Source organism: Drosophila biarmipes, unplaced genomic scaffold (assembly GCF_025231255.1).
Source record: "Drosophila biarmipes strain raj3 unplaced genomic scaffold, RU_DBia_V1.1 ptg000013l, whole genome shotgun sequence".
In the NCBI taxonomy this organism is placed as follows: domain Eukaryota; kingdom Metazoa; phylum Arthropoda; class Insecta; order Diptera; family Drosophilidae; genus Drosophila; species Drosophila biarmipes.
The window spans coordinates 1737758-1764359 of record NW_026114532.1 but is presented as its reverse complement, the minus strand read 5'-3'; the positions used below and the strand labels follow the sequence as shown (position 1 = coordinate 1764359).

The 26602-nt window shown below is 33.7% G+C and overlaps 1 protein-coding gene across 3 annotated transcripts in view; it reads left to right on the top strand.

Moving 5' to 3' along the window:
* The first annotated feature begins 7162 nt into the window (after window positions 1-7162).
* LOC122818778 (uncharacterized) overlaps window positions 7163-26602 on the top strand; it is a 33273-nt gene continuing 13833 nt past the window's right edge. Inside the window, exon 1 of one of the 3 annotated variants that reach the window (XM_044093883.2) lies at window positions 7163-7582. The gene's annotated coding sequence lies outside the window, so the exon portion shown is untranslated. Of the gene's footprint in view, window positions 7583-13486; window positions 13680-26602 lie in introns of those variants that run through there. The other 2 variants (XM_050890000.1, XM_050889999.1) reach the window with 2 other exon arrangements.

Sequence of the window (26602 nt, the reverse complement as noted above, 5' to 3'; positions counted from 1 at the left end):
AATTGATGTTAGATGTTAAGATAAATAAAAAGAAACACATTTTTGGAGTGTTATTTAATGCAATAAAATGGTGGGGGACTGTGGATGGCTAGATCGTTCCTGGCGGTAATTAGAATCATGGTACAGCATTGTGTCATCAATTATGTGTTCTTTACCGAACGCACTCAACGTATAACATGATTTTTTGGATTTACTTTTTTAGTAGATAAAAAAAAACATTAATTTAAAAAAAATAAAGAAAATATCAAAATTAGCAATTTGCACGTAAATTATTAAGAAATCGCGGACTATCGAGGATAATTTTCCGAGTTTCGGCAGTGAGTCCCCTAATCTAAAGTATTTTTCAAGTTTTGAGAGTTAATAACGCCCAAAATAAATATTTTTTTCTTTACTAGTTTTTTAAAATTATTCACGTTTTATAAGCTGTCGCACATAGTAGGGTTCTAAACTAAAAAATAAACTCAGGCGCTAGGAGCCTGCTCAGAGGTTTTCAAAGAAAAACGCATGGTTGAGAGCATCGACTATCAGATACCTCTTAATTATCTATAGAAAGCAAAAGAGGTATTCCTTTTAACAGGAATTTCCTCCGAAAAGCAAATCTCGGTATTCCCCGTATTTTGACAGGCCTTTTGATAAAATAAACCAATATACCACATTAATCAACACTTGACCCTCAGATATATTGGCCTAAGAAAAATATATTTTTGCCAGTTTTTGTTAGGTTGAATACTAGACCTAACTGTACGTTTAAAAAAATTTGTATTTAAGTCCTAATGCTAAATTAAGCAAATAACGATATAATTTAATATAAACAAGGAAGAAGTCGTGTGTTTCGACTGTGAGATAAGCGTTTAAACCGTTAATGGGCACTAAAGCAGGCGTTGCCAAATTATTTTTTGGATCAATCAATATGTATTCATTTTTACCTGTTCGTTTCTCCACGTAGTATAAAGCATAACTAATTCTCTAAAATAATTCTGTCTATCTATGTTCAATAAACTTCTCCTAAAATTACACTTCCTTTTTCAGCTTCATTGTCACTATTTTCCCCTTGACGAGTTCTTCCACGGCTTTTTGAAGACTCATAACTTGCAGCAAAATCTGCTAAGCACAGGGCCAGCAAACCTTTCTGAAAGATGTCAGTGGAATTCTGAGGAATATTTTGCAGGACGCTTGTAGGTCTAAGCATATGAACTCGGTGTCCTGGAGGGAAGGTGTTGATATAAACGCATTTATTGCTAGTTTCTTACAACGTAAATCCTAGACAACAATATACGGCCTCCTGAGCAGTAATCTCAGTGCCCGAAACAAATTTGTGATCAAGACACTGTACATAACGCATGCTTAAATTGCCTCTTCGAATGTCATTAGCTGCTTCTCGTATTAATTTGGAAATAACACTTTGGGATTTGTTAATATAATTAATGATGTTGCTTTAGCAAGCAAAAGCGTCAAAAATTAACTGGATATCCATAGTTGCCCTTTGTGAAGAAATAATGTGTTTATTATAAGCATTAACTTGTATTTCTGCAAATGTTCTCTTCAGAAAAATCTGTGGCTTTTCAAACTAGACCTAATGATTGATCGCGAAGCAAAGGAATACGAATTTTTTGAAAGTTTTCGTGGTAAAAGAAAAGTTTGGAGTTTCTTTGGGGAGTTGCTTCAATATGGATATGGAATACCGAATCGACAATCAGATTGCCCGCGCACCTTTTTAAGGCACGAGTGCCCGTGCTTATGCATTTGCTATTTTACATAAGGAGCCAAATCTGTCTGTGTAACATCTACAGTTACAATCTTATCAATGATTATTGTTGAAATCCACTTCCGGGGCGTCATTCACCCAAAACATACCGTGAATAGGGGGTGATCTTTCTGTTTGTATTCAACTCGCCAATAGGTAGTAACAAAAATTACTTTCAAAAATACCACCAGTTTTCTTTATCAATTTAAGGACTTCCCTATATCTTTAATCAAACGTCATATATCTATATTCAAACCACATCACTTGGTCTGTCTTAATCAGGCGCGCCTTTTCCCTAAATTGTAAATTTATAGCTTCTTCTTTATTAATTTCATTTCTACCTACATTGCGCTTGAGCAGTACTATCAGCTCTGGTCACCTAGTTTCAGCGGCCGACAGAGTCATAAAGAAAGTTGGAAAACCAAACTGGCGAATCATAGCCACGACTTTTTTCTTCTCATCTTCCCAGTGAGCAGGAATCGTGCGAATATCTTTAACAATTCGATATTCATCATCATGGCTAATTAAGTTGCCAATGAAATCTTCGTCCAGTACGTTAGCCGCTGTTATCGCTCTTAAAGAATAATTTGTCGGTTCTACAATCTCTTCTATATACGTTCCTAAGATCATACCTAACTACAGTTGTATAACTCTCTGAAGATTGTCTCTTGACGCCAGCATATATGCTTGGGAACGCTAATTCTTCAAAGTCAGCATCGAGCAGCACTTCGAGAGACCTTTGGCTCTCACCTGGAGCCACTGGTATTCTCTGAATTCCTACTCTGTGGCTCTGGTTATTCTTAAGCATCTTACAGGATTTAGATCTTCTGCTTCCGTATTCTAATCGGAATTAGTCACCTCTGGTTTTACATCCTCCTGCTGGATAGCTAATAGTAAGTCAGCTTGAGAAGCTAAAATCAGTAATCCACTGCTTGTTTACTGACACATTATGTATTCTATAAAGCTCGGTATTTACTAAGTATCTAATAGCGTCAACAATTTTAGAAGGCCTAATGGTCTATGTCATCATATCCATATTCCATTCTTCTGTTGAGGTGGAGCTGTATAACCTCAACCTCATTGAACGCTCTTGGAAGGGACGTCATGATATTTCTAACTGGAATTTTAACATTTACAACAGCTCCTTTAATAGCAATCTGACGCGCATGACCTATCGACTTAATAATCATAAATGGAAGGCGAGGTACGAGTATAATCATTCGTTTTTCACAGAAGTAAGCCCCCTCAAAAAATGAGGAATTTCTAGAAAATCTAAGCCGTTGGAAAACCTTTCGGCTTTCTTACAGCTTTTATATGGCTGTGACAAGTGGCACAGAACTTAAAAGATTCACTAAAGCAAGCTTGCTTGCGTTCTGGTAAATCTCTTTCCTGAACTCTCCATGTTCTTCTAAATAGGCCCTAGAAAGCTTATTTATTTGCTTGGGGAACCACAATCCCTTGCAACAAAAGCAAATCTGATTAGGTCCAAGCTTGACTTTTCTATTAAAAGTAGCAATAAGACTTTCCAACTCAGTAGGTCTTCTACTGGGCCTATTTTCGTGAGATATACTAAGTCGTAACTCCTGACTTCGGATGGAGTTCCGAAGGTTTTCTGCTACCTTATTATCACTACTACTTCTGTACTGACTAACTCTTTGACTAATATTTCTAATTGCTTTGCTAGTTTATTGTCGAGCAGCTATATATGACCTTCGCCCATGCAGTGTATTTCTCGCCTGCTCGACGACCCTGCGGTCCCTAAAACTCTTAGCTGTAGCTCTCCTAGCCCTAGTTGCTCTTACCTGCGCTCATTGCGTGGTATTTGCTTCTCGCTTACCCGCACGATACGTAGGATCCAAGCGCCTAATTGAACGACGCCGAGTATCGTCTGCTTGCGTAGCCGCACGGAAAGCAGGATCCAAGCGCCTTTCCGAGTGGTCAGCAGTACTTGAACCTGCTCTTTAGCTCGGACTTGGCTATTTCGACGTCTAATTGAACGACGCCGAATACCTGCTGCTTGCTCAGCCGCACGGAAAGCAGGATTCATGCGCCTTTCCGAGTGGTTAACAGTACTTGAACCTGCTCTGTAGCTCGTACGTGGTTGTTTCCCCGCCCTATTGCACGACGCCGAATACCTGCTGCTTGCTCAGCCGCACGGAAAGCAGGATTCAAGCGCCTTTCCGAGTGGTTAACAGTACTTGAACCTGCTCTGTAGCTCGTACGTGGTTATTTCCCCGCCCAATTGCACGACGCCGAGTATCGGCTGCTTGCTCAACCGCACGAAAAGCAGGATTAAAGCGCCTTTCCGAGTGGTCAGCAGAGTCTTGAACCTGCTCTGTAGCTGGTACGTGGCTTTTTCCCCGTCCTATTGCACGACGTCGAGTAACGGCTGCTTGCTCAGCCTCACGAAAAGCAGGTTAATATTAATATTCCTGAAGATATTGCTGCTGATTGGGAAGTTTAAATGAAAAATTTATATTTCAATAACTACATTAAATATATTATACTGCAACTCAGAAAAAATGATAATACCGTCATTGAAGTAAACACCGTCTGTGTAGTAAGCAATTTTTTACATTCTCTGGTTAGAAGTTCTTCAGTTTATCTAAATAGCATATTGGTGTCCCAAAATGGTAAATTTGATCGTTATAGAGCGTATTTGCAAACAGTTTTAAACTATGGGACCGATGCCTCTAATAGTCACTCGAGTGGAAAGTAATGCCATTCGGGCTTCACTCGGCGTCTGCGACTTTTCAACAGGAGCTGGTCGGTTTGATCGGTTTGATCGGTCTCGAAATGCCACCGCACGCATTTGTCTATCAGGATTACATTATAGTGATCGAACGCACCCTATAAAAATACAAAGCAAATCCGGCTGCTACAGGAAACAAATTTGTGACTAAGCCCAGAAAAATGTAAAATCTTTCAAGAAAAAACTGTTATTTCTCGGCCATCGAGTGACTAGCGAAGGAATAGACACGGATCTGGAATCGCCGAACCAGAACCACCATCCACAGTAAGAAAACTTCAACAGTTTCTGGGCCCATCTTCATGGTAACGCCGATTTGTATCTGTCTTTGCAAAAAATAGTTAAGGTCAACAAGAGGGTGTGGACACAGGAACATCAGAAGGCATTTAAAGAGGAAAAGGCGAGACCCGAGACAGCGTGAAGTAAAGGACATCTTATAACAGACAAGCTGAGCACAGTTTGCCAGCAGAACCTTCAAGAGTTTTCTGGCCGAGATGGATACCAAGCAACAGTTCATAGCCTTATACACCACGAGACACGACTTAGCGGGCCGGCCTCTTCTATACTTCCATTGCGTTTTTAACACTACACTACACTATGGCACATAATTAAATTAATTAAAACTTGCCAATACAATACAAATACAGCGTAAGTACTGAGAGGAGCTAAATAGCTCCACTAAAATTCTAACAGCCGTAACAACGGATTGCCGACCCTTACCAGGGAATAAGAGAGTTTGGTGACCAAGGGTGGAGGCTTTCATGCATCACGATAACAAGCGGGACGGCAGCAATAGGCATGATGTCAGTTAGAAGTTGTACGAAACGGACCAATTGGTCAAGCGTGAGCCATGGACTTTGGACCTGGAGTGGAGGAATTCGCCGGGCCGTAAGTATAAGGCCGCAGGGCGCTGGCGAATTCATCAGTCGATCACGATAAGTCAATCCGTCAAGATCAGACTAGATACCAAGCAAACTATAAGTGAACCACAACAAGTCGAGTCGTCGGAAGCAGTGCCGAGAGAGCCCACAAGAAACGAGATAGCTACATCGAGATTTCGGAATTGAGAAACCAGAAATCTCCGAATCGAGGCACAGGTAGCCTCGAAATCACTACTTCAACTACAATCACTACTTTGGCATGTGCCGGCGTAAGCCCAGTAAGTCAAGTGGAAACTAAGCAGATCCTGGCACGATCAGCCAAAAAGGCAGAGCGGCCGATCATGTAGAAGCGATACCAGAAGCCACGCGTCGACCAGCCGGGCAGCAAGCACATCTATTAGCAATTTGGTGAGACGAATACACTATCTACTAACCTAGCCGTACGAATCTCGTAGCGAGAAGACCACAAAAATAACTTCGTTATAACGGGTAATTATGGAAATTCCGGTGCCGGATTACAGGAGGGTAACTGTGTTGGTGGGTATTGAGGATTAGCCGTTAATAGAAATTATGAGTCGAGTGAGATAAAGTTTGTATTTGATTTTATTAAGCTGATTAGTGCTTAGATACTATTTTGTCCCCATGCTTGTTTATAAGATATTGTCTATGTACATCTTCATATCGAGGGCTGCTTATCTACTCCATTGGTTGCGTTGGCCTGGTTTCCCCTTGGTGACTGCTAATTGATCGAGCAAGCTACCGTGTCAGCAGTGCATTGTAGTCTTGTTGTTCCCATCCAACGTAAATCCTCGGCCCTTCATTTTTCGCTATTTTATATCAGTTGAGTTGCTTGTAGGTAGACAACATACAACTTCGTTGTGTTGGATGATGCATATGCTTGACCCACGTCAAGCAACCTTGGTTGCGAACATTCTTCCACCCCGATGGACTTATAAGCTCCTATTGCCGGTCTTTACTAGCTAACATCCTTGGGTTTTACGTACGCCACCACGACCTTACAGTTTTTATTTGGACTTCGTGTGGACCTATTGTAGATGGAATTTTTTCTATTGTCGACCTTACAGATAGGTGCCACTGTACCGTAATCATTCGGATCGTCAAATAACGATATCTTTGTAAGGAATATCAGGGTATCGTCCAATTCCTTGACTTTAAAGACCATTACCTGATATATGTCATGCAGGGCAACTTGCGTAACAAGCAATGCTCCTCTCCGATGCCGATGATGATCGAACAGTTCTTAACCATCATATAACCTCTTGTTCGAGTTCCTTTATTATTGTTGGATAGGATCCGTTCCGCAAGCACCATGCTGAGAAGTCTTTCATACTCTTTTTAAATGCCGTGATTTTCTTTGCCAATAATTGCAGATCGAATTGATGATATCGTCCTATCTGCTGACGTCAGAGCATATCAATTTCTGAATTTTACATATGTTCCATTCTACATAGTCCCTTTACGGGGGTTCTGCCACGATCGGCAAAGCCTGTGTGGTGTTGGTCAGGGCCAAAAACATCATGAGTCGATATATAACCTTGGAGACCTTCTGACATTTATCTTTATTTATTCTTGTCAATTTTGACCGCTTTTGCACCTCTTGCAAATATTTGTGGCTCCATTTATTCCTGCCTGACTTTGTCTATCTGTTTCCTTGTTGTCCCGATCGTACTTCCTTGTTATGAATATTGGGGGATGCAGTCAGTCGTAATAAAGTAGGAGTTAGAGAGCGAGAACAGTTTGAAATTTGTCAATAGCAAGTCGGTGTTTTTCAATCATAAACATATTTGAACCAGCTTAAGAATAAAATTACATAAAGTTTTTTTTTTATAAACTTATGGTGCAAGAATTTAATTAATTTTAGGGCAAATATTGTAAAATAACAAAAAGTAAGGACGACCAAAATGGCAAATCCTTCAGCGCTACCACAGCTGTCCGAGAGTCACTTGGGCAAATCAAAGAATTGCCATATTTTACAACTATACCCTACTCAAGATGCCCGACAAACTCACATTATATATAAAGCCATCTAAAGGACCATCGTCGACTCAGGGCAAGCAGTCATCGAAGAAGAAAAGTGCAATGCTTGGTTAACTAAGAGAGCATCTCTAATCAAGGCCTTCAAGGACCACAGGCCTTATGAAGGCATCATCCGGCATATCCGGCACACCCCATATCAAGGAAGCATTAGTAAGTTCCCGAATGAACTTAAATTTAGATCTTCAAAAGTACACAATAAACTAGAATTACAGTCAGACAGAACAGAAAGGTTACTTTATACAAGTTCATTAAATAAGACTATAAAGGATTGTATCGAGAGAAGCAGATTGTATAATTGTTTATCTAAAAAAGATATTACAACTCTTGGTAACTTTAAAGAACCAGCAATGACTTTAGGCCATTGGGATGCAGATCCATTCGATAACTATACGTCTAAACGTCATGATAATGGAAAGTTCATATCACATCAAAATTAATATCAAAAATTTAATTCTCAATCACAAAGCTTCCCAAAGTGTAGCAATAACAATTCAAGGGATAATAATAATTCAAATATTTAATCAAATTTTCAAGTTTCTTAAAATAAAAATTAAATTCCCTTAAAAACATGAGTTTAAGAGAAATCTAGACTAAGGTAAATTTCCAGGCATCTTCTTCAAATAATTCTCCTAATGCACCTGTTAAGAGACAAAGGGAAACCGATAGTGCACAGAATAGGATGGACGTACATTTTCAGCAAACTGCCTCGGATACAGAAAGTGTTGCTTATATGTCAGAGTAATGACTAATGGGAAAACTCCATAGAGCTATGATATTTACAGGGTCATCTATCAATTTATTGACAAAGAATTTTGCAGAAAATAAAGAAGAGGAGGAAAAGCTGAAAGCGTTTACAAAAAATGGATCAATGGAATTAAATAATATTGTAAAACCTGTCCTACTAAACAAAAATTTTATTAATGTAAATTTTCTGACAATTATGATATTTTTATAGGCAGTGATTACTTCAAAGAAAGTAAGGCAAAAATAAATTGCGAAGAGGAACCAGTGATGTTAGGAGACTTTATATAAAGTATGGAGAAAATGATATAGGAAAGGATAAGACCGCACTAAAATGCCTTAATTCACCATCATTTGAGAAAAAGATTGAAGAGGATAATACTGCATTAGAATGCCTTACTTCGCCCTTATCAAAGGACCAATCATTTAATTTTGCCCTAAATAATGAATTAAAAGAATTTAATGAATACAGGTTAATTTGAACGAGGAAGAAAAAGAAAATTTAAAATGGTTTTACTTGAAATTAATGACATTCAGTACAAAGAACGTGAAAATCTGATTTTTACAGGTACTATTATACATTCAATTCAAACCAATCATGAAGATCCAGTGTATAGAAAACCATAAAAATACCCTTTAACAAATAAATGAAATGATTGAAATGTGTTCCCATTGTTCAGCAATTTGGATAGTTCAAAAAAAGAGCAACGCATCAGGAAAACCGAAATAAGAATTAGTAGTAGATTACAGAAATTTAAACGAAAACACTATCAATGATAAATTCCCGATACCCAGAATGGATGAAATATTAGACAAATTAGGAAGATGTCAATATTTCACTACCATTGATTTAGCCAGAGGATTCCATGAAATTCAAATGGAACGAGAATCAATATCAAAAACAACGTTCTTAACAAAACATGGTCATTACAAATGTACTTGAATGCAATTTGGTCTTAAAAATGCCACCGCTACTTTCCAAAGATTTATTAGAAGATTTAATCTATAAAGATTGTTTAGTATATCTAGATGATATTATAATTTTGTTCACTTCATTGGAAAAACACATTCTATTGTAGCATGTTAACATATCGAATCCACACTGTACTCAGTGTTCAGTGTTCAATAATATAAGTACAAACATATTGTAGCACTTGGTTACAATACTTACAGACAAAAGTACAACCCAAGCAGTTCCCAGAGTGCATGGTTATATGAACACCCTTGAGTGCACTGGGACTAGACATTAGAAAGTCAGCATACTTGACATGACTGTGTTCCAAAAGCAATGTATGTAATTAAAAAAAAAACAAGAAAGGAAGTTAAAAAACAAGAAAGGAAGTTAACTTCGGCAAGCCGAAGTTTATATACCCTTGCAGTTGTAAAAATAATCAATAATTTTATTAAGTTGAATTCGAAATTCTTAAAAATATAAAAATGTATATTTCCAATATTATAAGATAATGTCAAAAAGCCCCAAAGCTTTAATTTGTTTCATATTATTTCTTATCAATTATCCGATCGTTCCTATGACATCTATACTCGTATACCATGCTCATTTTCTAGGTTTGGAATCAATGCACTGAATCTAATTTAATTTTTCTTTGGATCTTGGGATCTTGCTGGCAGAATTGTGGAGCTATTGCCAGAACTGTATGTTATTGGAAAATAAACTGAATATTTTAAGTTGATTCCTTTCCGGTTGCGACATTATTAAAAGTTGCAAATATTTTGGCTAAGATTAATTGTGCGAATTTTTGTGGTTCCTATTGCTGGGTATCTAAAAGTTGTTGGGAATTTCCCGAAATATTGTGGTTTACTCTGACGTTGTTGTTATTATTATTATTATTTATCGCAGTTTAACTTGTATATTATTTGTTATTTCCTCTATAATTTCGTCTGTTATTTCCTCTGTATTTTTTGTTATTGTTTTATTCAATTCTTATTATAATAATTATTATTATTATTATTATATCCACGGACATTGCCTCTACCGCGATAATTACTTCTGTTATTGTAATTACCACGCTGGCCATGTCTTCTTTGGGCGTATAAAAGGGATTTTGCGTTACCTGCCATTTCAGTACTACATTATAAGTACTTAGTGATTGCTTCGTTCATCGTTGCTAAGTTTCCTGCCTCAAGAATTGTTTTAAGTTTTCAATGCTCACAATTTTTAATCATTGTGCTAATGGCTTGTTTGGCATGTTTCCATTTTAGCTTTGACTACGTCAGATGTTTCACCGTCTATAGTGTCTTGCAATTCTTTTTATGATAGAGTTTATTGTCAGGGGTTCTTCTTCTTGTATAATGTAGATCCTATAATTTATGATTTATTGACTTCTACAGCCTTTAGTAAAGTTGGTTAACTTTAAAGCTGTTACAAATCCTTGAAGGTATATCCTTTTTCCGTTTAATAAAATATATGCCCTTTGAGCTGCTGTATCTGCTATTATTTTTTCTTTTATGTCTGGCGCACTTATATAAGAGGGTATATCTTCTTCTTCTTTCGCTTCTGTTACTGTTATAAATGCAGGAATTGTTAGATCTTGCAGATCTTTTTCTTTAATTTCAATTCCTTTGCTCGAATCAGAATCTTAATTTTCGGTTAGGTCTATTTTTGGATCTATTGTCAAAGGGGTATTTAAAATTGTCGGTTTCGATATATTTAAATTATGCCTATCTTTGACAGTTATTAAATTTGTTCGTAACTTGAATAATAATTTTGATAATTTTGACCAATTGGCTTTGTTTATTGCTTTCCTATTTTCATATTCTAAAGTTCTTGCCTTACTGAAAGAATCAACAAGAATCCTTTCATGTTTATTAATAGTGTCTTTATGTATTGGCTTTTTTAGGCCGGGGAAAAAGCTAGGTCAGGCTAGGTGTATGTCGCTGCATACATATACCATTTTTGTATATTACTTTTTTTGAATATATTGTTATAACAATTGTTTTCATTTTAATAATTTAGATTTTATCCGGATCATTAGCCTGGCTTGTATTTATTGGCCTCTTTTGTGGTACACATAGGCTTTAAACAAAATGTATGCACTCGTAATAAAAACAATTATTGATAACAATATATTTGTTAAATCGGTATCATCAGCAGTGTAGTCAACTGTTTTGTTGTGAATTAAACCCACTTCGGGAGTTATTTCTATACTGTATTTAGATATCGCATAACTTTAAATTTAATTGAAAGAAAAATGTTTATTCATATTTTTTCTTCTTTCTTTTCTATTTATTTTTTTTTTGGACTACTTGTAAATGTGCACTCAGTGCTCTCAAAAGGCTTTTTCGGGCTTCTTTCATATCCTCCCATTTGTAGGGATTTATTTCTCTCTGTTATCTATTTTGTTTTTTTATTATTATTATTTTTTTAATTTAAAGAAATATATCTGTAATAATTTTAAAGAGATATACGCGTAGGTGCAAGTGCGGACTGCCTCTCAAACATGTATTTTTTTGTAATTATTTTATTTATTTTTGTCTATTTTGCACAGGTGTCCTTTTTAATTTTTTTTGTCTTTTTTCACAGGGTTAATTTGTATTTATTTTATTTATTATTTTTTTGTTGTTGTCCATTTTTTACTCTCGATTGCAGATAACTTTTGTAATATATTTACACTTTTAAATGCAGCTTCGAGTGTCACGGGCGCCATGTAGAAACTTTGTTTCCATTTTTATTTACTTTCATTTTTTTCTAACTTGATCCACTTTCGTTTAGGGATCGATAAAAAACACTTCTGATTTGGTTGGTTTCCCATTGGAGCTAAGCGACTTTATCGCCCGCTCTGAGCTCGTTTATTTTGTATACCCTTGCAGAGGGTATAATAATTTCAGTCAGAAGTTTGCAACGCAGTGAAGGAGACGTTTCCGACCCCATAAAGTATATATATTCTTGATCAGCGTCACAGGATGAGTTGATCTAGCCATGTCCGTCTGTCCGTCCGTTTCTACACAAACTAGTCTCTCAGGATTAAAGCTATCGGGGTGAAACTTTCCCAAAAGTCTTTCTATTGCAGGTAGTATATAAGTCGGACCCAGCCGGACCGGACAACTATATCTTATAGCTTCCATAGGAACTATTTTCATTTATATTTCAAATAAAATTTTATCAAAATCGGACGACTATATCATATAGGAACAATTAGTGGTAAAATAATATTGAAAAATTACATCTTCGGTGTTTTTCAACCTCCTACGCTTGGAACTAACATTTTTTAATTTGATTTTGATTTTCGAATAAAATTTTATCAAAATCAGATGACTATATCATATAGTTGCCATAGGAACGATCTGCAAATTAGTCGGAAAACATGAAATGAAAATTATATCTTTGGTTTATTTTAACCTACAACTTTATTAGCTTTAAAATAACATTTTATAATTAGTTCTGAATTTCGAATTAAATTTTATTAAAATCGGACGACTATATCATACGAGTATACAAAGCAAACACCATAGCATCCCCTAAAAATGCTTTCATAAAACTACTTAACACAATAATTACAGATAAGGTAGTCAATATTACTAAATTTAGTTATGAATAACTTTCAACCTACGACATAGTTCAATCAAACAAAGAAAATAGAAAATTGTCTGTATCATCTCAACTTGCCAAAAATTTTCGTCCACAATCCCGAACACAACTGTCAACCCTATGCACACAATAAAGCGATGTATACAAACTGGAAACCGAATCTTTGAGTAAAAATAATTTTTTTAAGCAAAAGCTGAGATTAAAGAATGATGGACAGGTCTATATCAAGAACGATATAAGTCCTCATAGTCAAAAAGACGGATACAAAAATTAATAAAAGATAAAACTGTGGAACTATTTGTATCTGCGTATAACAGATCCCTCCGAAAAAGTCCATACCGGACTCAGATAAAAAAAAATGGCGATTGAAAAACTATTTTCTGATAAGTTCACACTACCTAGAATTGACGACATTTTAGACCAACTAGATAGAAGAAAATATTTTTTATGTCTCAACTTAATGTCAGGGTTTCACCAAATCGAGCTTGAAAAAAGCTTTAGAGATATAACGTCCCTCTCAACAAGCAATGGTTCGTATCGCTTCACGCGATTACCATTCAGGTTAAATATAGCACCAAACTCTTTTTAGAGAATGATAACTATAGCATTCTAAGTATGGTTGTTGATAATATATCAAAATATCAATATATCGACATTTTTTCTAAAAAAGATATGATATTTTTTGCCAAATATCGGAATATCGATTAAAAAATTTTGATATTTTTGTCTTCGGTTACTCTGAATTCTGAATTGGCTGGCTGCACGTGAAAAAATCAATGCGCAAACAAACAAGAAAATGAGTGTGAAATTTAACTATTTTATTGAGAAAAACGGGACAGCAAAGTGCAAACTTTGCAACAAAGTAATAAAAACCAGCGGCAATACCATCAACCTGGCTTCGCATCTTAAAAACAAGCATGCATCCGCAAAATGCGGACAAAAGAAGGTAATACCTTCAAGGTATGTTTGGTTTGTGTATGTATGTACGAGTATGCGTATGGCCAGATTTCGTTGAGTCTATGTGTGCAAATTAAGTTTCTCACTTGTGATTTAATTAAAAAAAATTATTTTTATTTATTAATCACTTAATCTCTACTACAATTTTTTAATAGGTCGAACTTAGTTAATTTACTGCTCGTTTACTTTTACTCGATTTGTACTACTGCTCGATTCGGATCTCAAAAACGGACTGCCTGATCTCTAGTTCAATGATCAATAATCAAACCTCGGCTTAAGAGAATTTATCCCCAAAAATTGATAAAGAAAGTCGGAAAATAGGATGATGCAGTTTGCCAATTAAATTTGAAGTCCAATCTTGCCCGGAAATTGGTGTTTACATTAGCGGAGTTTTAGGGACCGCTTTGGGTATCTTTTGTTTACGTTAGCGGACTGGATGTTTACAGCATCCGTTTGATTTGGGCTGCGTGAAATTGATCTGGGTGGAAATGATTCGGAGGCCTGGTTGAAAGAAATAGCTGACCACGGGTTTATCTCGGGTCTGTCAGAGTTATTTGGAAATTGGCTCTCGGCTCAAAGTTGTTTATAAATTGGGTAAGAGCCCCTAAATAATGTGTCATATAGCTCCCCCCATTCTAAATTGAATCGTCCCGATTCATTGGAACTGATGGGTATATTGAATGTAATTGTTGGGTTAATTCGACAATGATATTTTCTTCTAGGGTATTTTCATTGTCGGGTATATTATTTATTTCATTATCGGAAATATTATTTTCTGGTTCAATTTCTATATGATTTTGCCATGGTTTGAATATTAAAAATTTTCCGAATTTGATTATAATCATAATAGTTAAATATATAAATGTGAATATGATTAATATTAACGTAACTGGTATTTGAGTTTGTTTAATTTGAATAAATGGATTTAGTATGTTAATATTATCGAATGTGAGTTCCGAATCATTAGATATAATATATTCGGATACTAAAAAATCGGTATATTTTCGAGCTGTGATGTATTCCAATATCTTATTGTCTATTTCTGTCCTAAAATTAGACATTACATAGTACTTGTTTCTACATTTTGCGACGTGAATATCTATTAATAATTTACCATCATTATGTGAAATGGATCTTGAATTGTAAACGTCACAACGATCGGTAATAATAGGGTATTTTATGTAAATTATAATTATAATTATTATAATATCTAAAAGGTCTGTTATAATTACAGGTCTATCTTCGTGCTTATAAATTTCTAGTATATCATGATTGTTTAGAATTTTAGTATTAAATACATCAATTTTGGCAAGTGTAATTGTGTCCATTAAATTCATAGGATCGTAAGTAAGCAAACGCAGACGATATTTTCTAAGTGGAATTTCTTGATTTTTAAAGGCTGTTTTGAATTGTTCAGACAAAGATTTTATCTCTTTAAATATTTTAGAATAATAACGAATGGATCGTTATTATTTTGTATTAAATCATCGTTTTTATTTTGGACTGTTATGAAATCATCATGATCTGGTGTTCCCGCTATCCATTTCCAAATGGTACCTATTTCATTAATGCCTCTTTTTGATCTACTGGGTATAACTTGAGAGATAAGTATTTTGATAATTTCTAAATCGTGGGATATTACCCAAAGAAAATTCTTGTTGTCGTGACCCTTTAGAAATTCTGCTTCAAGATTAATTATTTCTTTATAAAGACTTTTATTAGTTATATGAAATAAATCTGCGTGTGATTCATAAGTAAGAACATCTTTGGTATCCTTGTAAAGAAGGAAATCATGGTTCGCGTAATCCATAATTTCGGATTTGTAGCTACCAGCAATAATAAGTACATTATTGAAATCATTATCTGTAATTTGAATCAAGTTATTTAATATTTTCTTTATGAATCGTACGGTTTCTGTTATTTATATAAATATTATTTGGGAGATTTTCCTTAACTTCTTGTTTTTTATATCTGGAATTAAGCTTGTTGCTTTCCCCGTGTTTCTTATCGTAAATTACCTCTCCTACGTGATAATTCTTATTTTGTCTATCTTTATTGTGAAAATGCAACATTTTCTCTTGGGCTTGCTGCAATAATTTAGGAATATCATCGTGTTTGATTTTATTAAATAATATATCAAAAGGTCGATGATTGGTTATTAAATGAATTGTTAAATTACATTTTTTTGCTGCTCTAATTATAATTTCGGGATAATCAATTAAATTAAGCTCATCTTTAATGCAGCGAGCAATTTCTGTTAAGGTAGGTGTGCCCTTTCTATTTGTCCGTTAGACGTACTATGTCGAGGATCTGCAAAAAATAAAGATTTTCCTTTTCTTTGTGCAAAAGATTTAAATTGGGATGAAGAAAAACTTGGTTCGTTATCTATCATCAAAGATTTGGCAAATGGAAATTGTTGTAAAATTTCTGAAACTTTCTATTTGTCCGTTAGACGTACTATGTCGAGGATCTGCAAAAAATAAAGATTTTCCTTTTCTTTGTGCAAAAGATTTAAATTGGGATGAAGAAAAACTTGGTTCGTTATCTATCATCAAAGATTTGGCAAATGGAAATTGTTGTAAAATTTCTGAAACTTTATTTTCTATATTTAGTTTATTAGGGATTTTTTTTATCACTAAGTATTTTGAATACGAATCTATACAAGGGAGTAAAATATGTCAAGATGCAAATTCTCACCTTCTCTTTCTGGAATTGTTGCTTGACCGATAGGAATCTGTACTGGGTGTCTGTTGTATTTGTTTTGATTGTAGATAGTGCAATTCTTTATAAACTCCTTAAGCTTTTTGTATAAATTTGGCCAATAATAGAGTCTAGTTATTTGTTTATAATTTTCATCAAGCCCTCTATGAGCACTAAAATGAGTTTCTGTGATAATAAGAGATCAGTCTTCAGCGTTCTCGACATCCTGGACAAATGTCTTAGTGTATAAAGATGTATTTATAAAATTGTCCTTAAGTGGTTTTTTAATTCTGTAAAAATCTTCTAGAGTACTGTGAACTCCTATTGTTATATTGGGTGGAATATATTCCCTTAAGATTGATACTAAATTTTCTGGAGTGTCATACTCTATTATATGTCTATTATTTCCGAATATATTAATCGACTCATGTATTGTATACCTCCCCGTTGCTATTAGCAATTGTTGCTTAAACTGGTTTAAGGGTTTTCGGGTTTCTTGTATTACATTCTCAAAACTACTCTCTGCAGAATGCTGAGTATTTTGATCTGAGACCGATTCATTACTTTCCGTTAAGTTATTTATTTGAATCCTAGATAAAGCGTCCGCAACAACATTTGTTGCTCCTGTCTTGTAAATAATTTTTGGTGAATAGCTTTCAATAAAGGAATACCACCTTTTCATCTCAATATTTGGATTTTTTTGAGAAATGGAAAATGAAAGAGGTTGATGATCGGTATAGATCTCGATGTTGTTAACCCTATACAAGTAACTTCGAAGATTTTTGAAAGCCTATACAATGGCTAAAAGTTCCTTTTTATTGGTTGCGTATAATTGTTCGGTTTTTGTCATAGTTTTTGAAATAAATGAAATTGGTTTTCCTTCCTGAGAAAGAACAGCACCAATTGCTAAGTCAGATGCGTCCGTTGTTAGAGTAAATTTTTTATTATAGTCTGGTTGTACTAGTTCTACTTGTGCAATCAAATTTTCTTTCAGCTCTTACAGCTGAATCATCAAACTGTATTAAAGTTTTACGTGATTCCCTTTTTGATACTTTGCCGTTTTGGCCTTCTAAATATTTTGTTAAAGGTTTAGCTATCTTTGCGTAATTTTTGCACAAATTTTTGGGTATCGCATATTTTACGATAGTATACATTTTTTCGGGATCGGTTTTTATCACATTGTGAGAAACAACGTAACAGAGAAAATTGGTTTGTAATTTAAAGAACATTGATTTTTCAATTTTTTCAACTTTGATTTTTCAGCAGAATTTTAATAATGAGAATTAAATCTTTGTAATGCTGTTCAATGTTTTTGAAAATATAATTATGTCATCCATATAAACTTGACATGTTTTACCCACTTGTTCTCACAAAATATCATCCATCGCTCGTTGGAATATTATTGGAGCGTTGGTCAAACCGAAAGGCATTCTTAGGAATTCGTATTTCCCGTTGTTTATTGAAAATGAGGTTTTCTGAATGTCTGGTTCATTCATGAGAATCTGATGAAATCCAGATTCCAAGTCAATTGTTGAAAAGTATTTGGCTTTCCCAAGATTTGACAAAATCACTGAAGGCTCCTGCATTGGATATCTATCTGGTATTGTGTTTTCATTAAGTTTTTTATAATCAATTACGAGTCTGAGTTTTGGAGTTCCGTCTTCATTGAAACCCTTTTTTGGTACTACTAGTACTGGTGAATTACTTGGCCTACTCTACTTGGCCTTATAATTTCTTCATTTAACATTCGATTTATTTCAGAATTTACAAAATCTGAAGCTGATTGAGCATAAGGGTATTGTTTGCTGTAAATGGCCCTATCATTTACGGTGTTCATTGCACCGCGGATATCTGTCCTAAATGGGATCTGCATATTTATTTTTTAATTGCTCTTCATTGATATTATTTAATATTTCGTTCTCCAGATCTTTTCTTTGATCTGCAGACGATATTTTTACGTTGTTTATTTTTTGATTATCGGATATTTCAACGACGGCGTGTTCAGAATTTTTATATTCCAAACTTTTATTTTTGTCGGATTTTTCAACGACGGCGTGTTCAGGATTTGCATATCCCAAACTAGATTCGCTTTGATTACCCATTTCAGATTCGGATCTGATTTAAGCTTTTTCATCAAAGTATTTCTTTAATATAAATTCTTTTAATAGAAGAATGGTGTTTTCTTCTGTTAAAGAATGTTGTAATATGTTTCCGTTATCATAATTTAATTTTTCTTCTATTCCATTATATTTAATTACTCCCTTAGCTGTATCAATTACCGCTCCTATTTTTTTTAATAGGTTATAGCCGACCAGTAAATCTGAGTCTAGCCCATCTATTTCATAAAAAGTATATCGCGTATCAAAAATAGTTATCATATGATAAAATTTAATTATTGAATATCCATTCACTGTGGATACTCTTTTGTAAATTGGAAGCTCGTTCTTATTTTTATAAATTCCTGTTCTTATATAACACGAGGTTGCCCCAGTGTCAATGAATATTTTTAATTTTTTTATTTATTTTTGGATCTTTTCTAATTAAGTAGGGTAAGCCTACTCCTGGCTTTTGTCTAAAAAATGGTTCTCCTCAATGTTATTTAATCTCATCGTCTTGTTAGCTGGTTGGTTAACAGTTCCAGTTGGTACTCTTTTATTTTGGGCTTCGCCTTGGTGAGTGTTCTGGGGCTCAAATTTTTTTGTTTGTTCCCACTTGTTCTGACTATGATTATTATTTTGATATTTATTATAGCCTTGATTATAGCCGTTGCTAGCCTTATTCTGAACCTCGATAGACTCGTCTACCTCCATTGGTTCCGCGTTATTTTGTGGCTGCCTATAGGTGTTCCACTGTTTTTGTTGGTTATTATTAAATCTACCCTGGTTCCAAAAATTATTTTTATTCTGATTATAATAACCGTAAGTATTTTTGTTCTGGTAGTTGTCATGATTAAACCTTAAATTATTATTGTTTTGCTGTCTTGTCTTGTGGTTGAAATGTGTTTGTCCATTTCCACTAGAGTTTGTTTCGCTTTGTTTTCTCTGAGTAGTAGAGAAACTATTTGCGAAATGAGCCCTCATGTTGTTGCTTTCCAATTCCTGAACTATGACCATTGCATTTGGTAGGTCAGGTGGGTTCATTGAGAAAATAGTATCTGAAATTTGGACGTTGAGGCCGGTAATGAAAATTCTAAGAGCTGTCTTCCAATGTTTCTCATTCATTTCCGCTGTTATAGGTTTGTTTCTACCGTAGGTCATAATAGTTTTATTAATTAGCAGAGTTAATTTTCTATTAACTCTACCATAATAATCTATTATGGATAACTTTCCCTGACTCAATACACTTAATTCCTGTTCAATAATGTGAATTGGTCGTTTGTCGCTAAAGACGAAGTCAAGTCTGGCCATTATGGCATCAAATTTAATACAGTACCGTTATGGGTTAAGGCGTCGTTTGCCATTCCTGTTATTTTGTTTCGTAATATAGATAAGGCAGAATAAAATCTTTCACTCCCTCTGGCATATTGCCCCATGGCTACTTCTGCCGATTCTCTCCAGCTTACATATTTATCCTCTTCACCTTTATATTCCCTAACAGATTTGATGATCTCATAAGATGTGTCTGATAATCCTCAACCGTTTTAATTTTGTGAGAAAGCTGCGATCTTAAGTTAACGATCTCCTCCTTTAATGGATTTTATTCAAGATTTACAATTTGCTTAATTAATTCTCCTACATTTAACATGGTGTTGTTTGTTATTGCCTGATGGCTTGAATTTTCTTGGGGCGGATTCATGTGGAGTCTTTTATTTGCTGCAGTCTGGCTTGTTGAAGCTTCTGGCATTTTGAGAACTTTTTCGAAATTGGAAAGTAACTCTTCCACTTTGTATATTTATATTTCCTTTCTTACAAATTTTTTATAAAAAAAATAATAATAAAAAATGTATGATAAAAATAGTATCGCTCACGAATCGTCCTTATTTTTTTCTCTTCTCGTTGTTATTTTTTTTTTGGGGTCGTCCTTATCCTGAATGATGATATTGATTGGCGTCGTCCTTCTTTAATTCTGTTTTTAAATTGTCTCGGGGTCTTCCTTCTTTAATTAGGTCTTCCTTCTTTTCCAATATTTGGCGAGGGATTGCCCTTCCGCCTGTTTTATTAGAATGTATTTGTTGTTGATTTTGAAGATTTTTTTAAATTGTTTTTCACATTGTTTATTTTTTATTTATTTTTATGAAAATTTTTTGTCGCTTTTTGATTTTTATATTGTCCGACCAGTGAATTTATGTTAGGATCACTATTTTGTAGTTTGAGATTTTAAGGGGATTATTTCATTAATTAATTTCCACCTTAGTTTTTTTTGATCAACTTTTTATTTATTCGTCGGTTGTATCGGGTTGTATTGGCCGCGCTAAATTCCTTTTTTCACTTTAAAATTTTTTTGTTTTTATTTTAAAGCTTGTTTTTTTTAGAATTTTTTAATCGCACGGTCCCCCGTTGGGCGCCAATTAAGTTTCTTACTAGTGATTTAATTAAAAAAATTAAATTTTTATTTATTAATCACTTAATCACTACTACAATTTTTTAATAGGTCAAACTTAGTTAATTCACTGCTCGTTTACTTTTTCTCGATTGGTACTACTGCTCGATTCGGATCTCAAAAACGGACTGCCTGATCTCTAGTTCAATGATCAATAATCAAACCTCGGATTAAGAGAATTTATCCCCAAAAATTGATAAAGAAAGTCGGAAAATAGGATGATGCAGTTTGCCAATTAAATTTGAAGTCCAATCTTGCCCGGAAATTGGTGTTTACATTAGCGGAGTTTTAGGGACCGCTTTGGGTATCTTTTGTTTACGTTAGCGGACTGGATGTTTACAGCATCCGTTTGATTTGGGCTGCGTGAAATTGATCTGGGTGGAAATGATTCGGAGGCCTGGTTGAAAGAAATAGCTGACCACGGGTTTATCTCGGGTCTGTCAGAGTTATTTGGAAAGTGGCTCTCGGCTCAAAGTTGTTTATAAATTGGGTAAGAGCCCCTAAATAATGTGTCATATAGCTCCCCCCATTCTAAATTGAATCGTCCCGATTCATTGGAACTGATGGGTATATTGAATGTAATTGTTGGGTTAATTCGACAATGATATTTTCTTCTAGGGTATTTTCATTGTCGGGTATATTATTTATTTCATTATCGGAAATATTATTTTCTGGTTCAATTTCTATATGATTTTGCCATGGTTTGAATATTAAAAATTTTCTGAATTTGATTATAATCATAATAGTTAAATATATAAATGTGAATATGATTAATATTAACGTAACTGGTATTTGAGTTTGTTTAATTTGAATAAATGGATTTAGTATGTTAATATTATCGAATGTGAGTTCCGAATCATTAGATATAATATATTCGGATACTAAAAAATCGGTATATTTTCGAGTTGTGATGTATTCCAATATCTTATTGTCTATTTCTGTCCTAAAATTAGACATTACATAGTACTTGTTTCTACATTTTGCGACGTGAATATCTATTAATAATTTACCATCATTATGTGAAATGGATCTTGAATTGTAAACGTCACAACGATCAGTAATAATAGGGTATTTTATGTAAATTATAATTATAATTATTATAATATCTAAAAGGTCTGTTATAATTACAGGTCTATCTTCGTGCTTATAAATTTCTAGTATATCATGATTGTTTAGAATTTTAGTATTAAAAACATCAATTTTGGCAAGTGTAATTGTGTCCATTAAATTCATAGAATCGTAAGTAAGCAAACGCAGACGATATTTTCTAAGTGGAATTTCCTGATTTTTAAAGGCTGATTTAAATTGTTCAGACAAAGATTTTATCTCTTTAAATATTTTAGAATAATAACGAATTGATCGTTATTATTTTGTAATAAATCTACCAGTTGCTACCAGCAATAATAAGTACATTATTGAAATCATTATCTGTAATTTGGAACAAGTTATTTAATATTTTCTTTATGAATCGTACGGTTTCTGTTATTTATAATAACTTTATTTGGGAGGTTTTCCTTAACTACTTGTTTTTATATCTAGAATTAAGCTTGTTCCTTTCCCCATGTTTCGTTTCGTAAATTACCTCTCCTACGTGATAATTCTTATTTTGTCTATCTTTATTTTGAAAATGTAACATTTTCTCTTGGGCTTGCTGCAATAATTTAGGAATATCATCGTGTTTGATTTTATTAAATAATAAATCAACAAGTCGATGATTGGTTATTGAATGAATTTTTAAATTATATTTTTGTGCTGCTCTAATTATAATTTCGGATTAATCAATTAAATTAAGCTCATCTTTAATGCAGGGAGCAATTTCTGTTAAGGTAGGTGTGCCCTTTCTATTTGTCCGTTAGACGTACTATGTCGAGGATCTGTAAAAAATAAAGATTTTCCTTTTCTTTGTGCAAAAGATTTAAATTGGGATGAAGAAAAACTTGGTTCGTTATCTATCATCAAAGATTTGGCAATTGGAAATTGTTGTAAAATTTCTGAAACTTTATTTTCTATATTTAGTTTATTAGGGATTTTTTTTATCACTAAGTATTTTGAATACGAATCTATACAAATAATGAATATAAGATTTTGGGCGTAAAATATGTCAAGATGCAAGTTCTCACCTTGTCTTTCTGGAATTGGTGCTTGACCGATAAGAATCTGTACTGGGTGTCTGTTGTATTTGTTTTGATTGCAGATAGTGCAATTCTTTATAAACTCCTTAAGCTTTTTGTATAAATTTGGCCAATAATAGAGTCTAGTTATTTGTTTATAATTTTCATCAAGCCCTCTATGAGCACTAAAATGAGTTTCTGTGATAATAAGAGATCTGTCTTCAGCTTTCTCGACATCCTGGACAAATTTCTTAGTGTATAAAGATGTATTTATAAAATTGTCCTTAAGTGGTTTTTTAATTCTGTAAAAATCTTCTAGAGTACTGTGAACTCCTATTGTTATATTGGGTGGAATATATTCCCTTAAGATTGATACTAAATTTTCTGGAGTGTCATTCTCTATTATATGTCTATTATTTCCGAATATATTTATCGACTCATGTATTGTATACCTCCCCGTTGCTATTAGCAATTGTTGCTTAAACTGGTTTAAGGGTTTTCGGGTTTCTTGTATCACATTCTCAAAACTACTCTCTGCAGAATGCTGAGTATTTTGATCTGAGACCGATTCATTACTTTCCGTTAAGTTATTTATTTGAATCCTAGATAAAGCGTCCGCAACAACATTTGTTGCTCCTGGCTTGTAAATAATTTTGGGTAAATAGCTTTCAATAAAGGAATACCACCTTTTCATCTCAATATTTGGATTTTTTTGAGAAATGGAAAATGAAAGAGGTTGATGATCAGTATAGATCTCGATGATGTTAACCCCATATAAGTAATTTCGAAGATTTTTAAAAGCCCATACAATGGCTAAAAGTTCCTTTTTATTGGTTGCGTATAATTGTTCGGTTTTTGTCAGAGTTTTTGAAATAAATGTAATTGGTTTTCCTTCCTGAGAAAGAACAGCACCAATTGCTAAGTCTGATGCATCCGTTGTTAGAGTAAATTTTTTATTATAGTCTGGATGTACTAGTTCTACTTGTGCAATTAAATTTTCTTTGAGCTCGTTAAAAGCTCTTACAGCTGAATCATCAAACTGTATTAAAGTTTTACGTGATGCCTTTTTTGATACTTTGCCGTTTTGGCCTTCTAAATATTTTGTTAGAGGTTTAGCTATCTTTGCGTAATTTTGCACAAATTTTCTGTAATATCCTGTAAGGCCTAGGAAGCTTCTAAGCTCTCGAATATTTTTAGGTATCGGATATTTTACGATAGTAGACATTTTTTCGGGATCGGTTTTTATCACATTGTGGGAAACAACGTAACCGAGAAAATTGGTCTCTAATTGAAAGAACTTTGATTTTTCAATTGAAATTTTCATGTTTGAGTTCAGCAAAACTTTAATAATGAGAATTAAATCTTTGTAATGCTGTTCAATGTTTTTGAAAATATAATTATGTCATCCTACTGCTCGATTCGGATCTCAAAAACGGACTGCCTGATCTCTAGTTCAATGATCAATAATCAAACCTCGGATTAAGAGAATTTATCCCCAAAAATTGATAAAGAAAGTCGGAAAATAGGATGATGCAGTTTGCCAATTAAATTTGAAGTCCAATCTTGCCCGGAAATTGGTGTTTACATTAGCGGAGTTTTAGGGACCGCTTTGGGTATCTTTTGTTTACGTTAGCGGACTGGATGTTTACAGCATCCGTTTGATTTGGGCTGCGTGAAATTGATCTGGGTGGAAATGATTCGGAGGCCTGGTTGAAAGAAATAGCTGACCACGGGTTTATCTCGGGTCTGTCAGAGTTATTTGGAAAGTGGCTCTCGGCTCAAAGTTGTTTATAAATTGGGTAAGAGCCCCTAAATAATGTGTCATATAGCTCCCCCCATTCTAAATTGAATCGTCCCGATTCATTGGAACTGATGGGTATATTGAATGTAATTGTTGGGTTAATTCGACAATGATATTTTCTTCTAGGGTATTTTCATTGTCGGGTATATTATTTATTTCATTATCGGAAATATTATTTTCTGGTTCAATTTCTATATGATTTTGCCATGGTTTGAATATTAAAAATTTTCTGAATTTGATTATAATCATAATAGTTAAATATATAAATGTGAATATGATTAATATTAACGTAACTGGTATTTGAGTTTGTTTAATTTGAATAAATGGATTTAGTATGTTAATATTATCGAATGTGAGTTCCGAATCATTAGATATAATATATTCGGATACTAAAAAATCGGTATATTTTCGAGCTGTGATGTATTCCAATATCTTATTGTCTATTTCTGTCCTAAAATTAGACATTACATAGTACTTGTTTCTACATTTTGCGACGTGAATATCTATTAATAATTTACCATCATTATGTGAAATGGATCTTGAATTGTAAACGTCACAACGATCGGTAATAATAGGGTATTTTATGTAAATTATAATTATAATTATTATAATATCTAAAAGGTCTGTTATAATTACAGGTCTATCTTCGTGCTTATAAATTTCTAGTATATCATGATTGTTTAGAATTTTAGTATTAAAAACATCAATTTTGGCAAGTGTAATTGTGTCCATTAAATTCATAGAATCGTAAGTAAGCAAACGCAGACGATATTTTCTAAGTGGAATTTCCTGATTTTTAAAGGCTGATTTAAATTGTTCAGACAAAGATTTTATCTCTTTAAATATTTTAGAATAATAACGAATTGATCGTTATTATTTTGTATTAAATCTACCAGTTGCTACCAGCAATAATAAGTACATTATTGAAATCATTATCTGTAATTTGGAACAAGTTATTTAATATTTTCTTTATGAATCGTACGGTTTCTGTTATTTATAATAACTTTATTTGGGAGGTTTTCCTTAACTACTTGTTTTTATATCTAGAATTAAGCTTGTTCCTTTCCCCATGTTTCGTTTCGTAAATTACCTCTCCTACGTGATAATTCTTATTTTGTCTATCTTTATTTTGAAAATGTAACATTTTCTCTTGGGCTTGCTGCAATAATTTAGGAATATCATCGTGTTTGATTTTATTAAATAATAAATCAACAAGTCGATGATTGGTTATTGAATGAATTTTTAAATTATATTTTTGTGCTGCTCTAATTATAATTTCGGATTAATCAATTAAATTAAGCTCATCTTTAATGCAGGGAGCAATTTCTGTTAAGGTAGGTGTGCCCTTTCTATTTGTCCGTTAGACGTACTATGTCGAGGATCTGTAAAAAATAAAGATTTTCCTTTTCTTTGTGCAAAAGATTTAAATTGGGATGAAGAAAAACTTGGTTCGTTATCTATCATCAACGATTTGGCAATTGGAAATTGTTGTAAAATTTCTGAAACTTTATTTTCTATATTTAGTTTATTAGGGATTTTTTTATCACTAAGTATTTTGAATACGAATCTATACAAATAATGAATATAAGATTTTGGGCGTAAAATATGTCAAGATGCAAGTTCTCACCTTGTCTTTCTGGAATTGGTGCTTGACCGATAAGAATCTGTACTGGGTGTCTGTTGTATTTGTTTTGATTGCAGATAGTGCAATTCTTTATAAACTCCTTAAGCTTTTTGTATAAATTTGGCCAATAATAGAGTCTAGTTATTTGTTT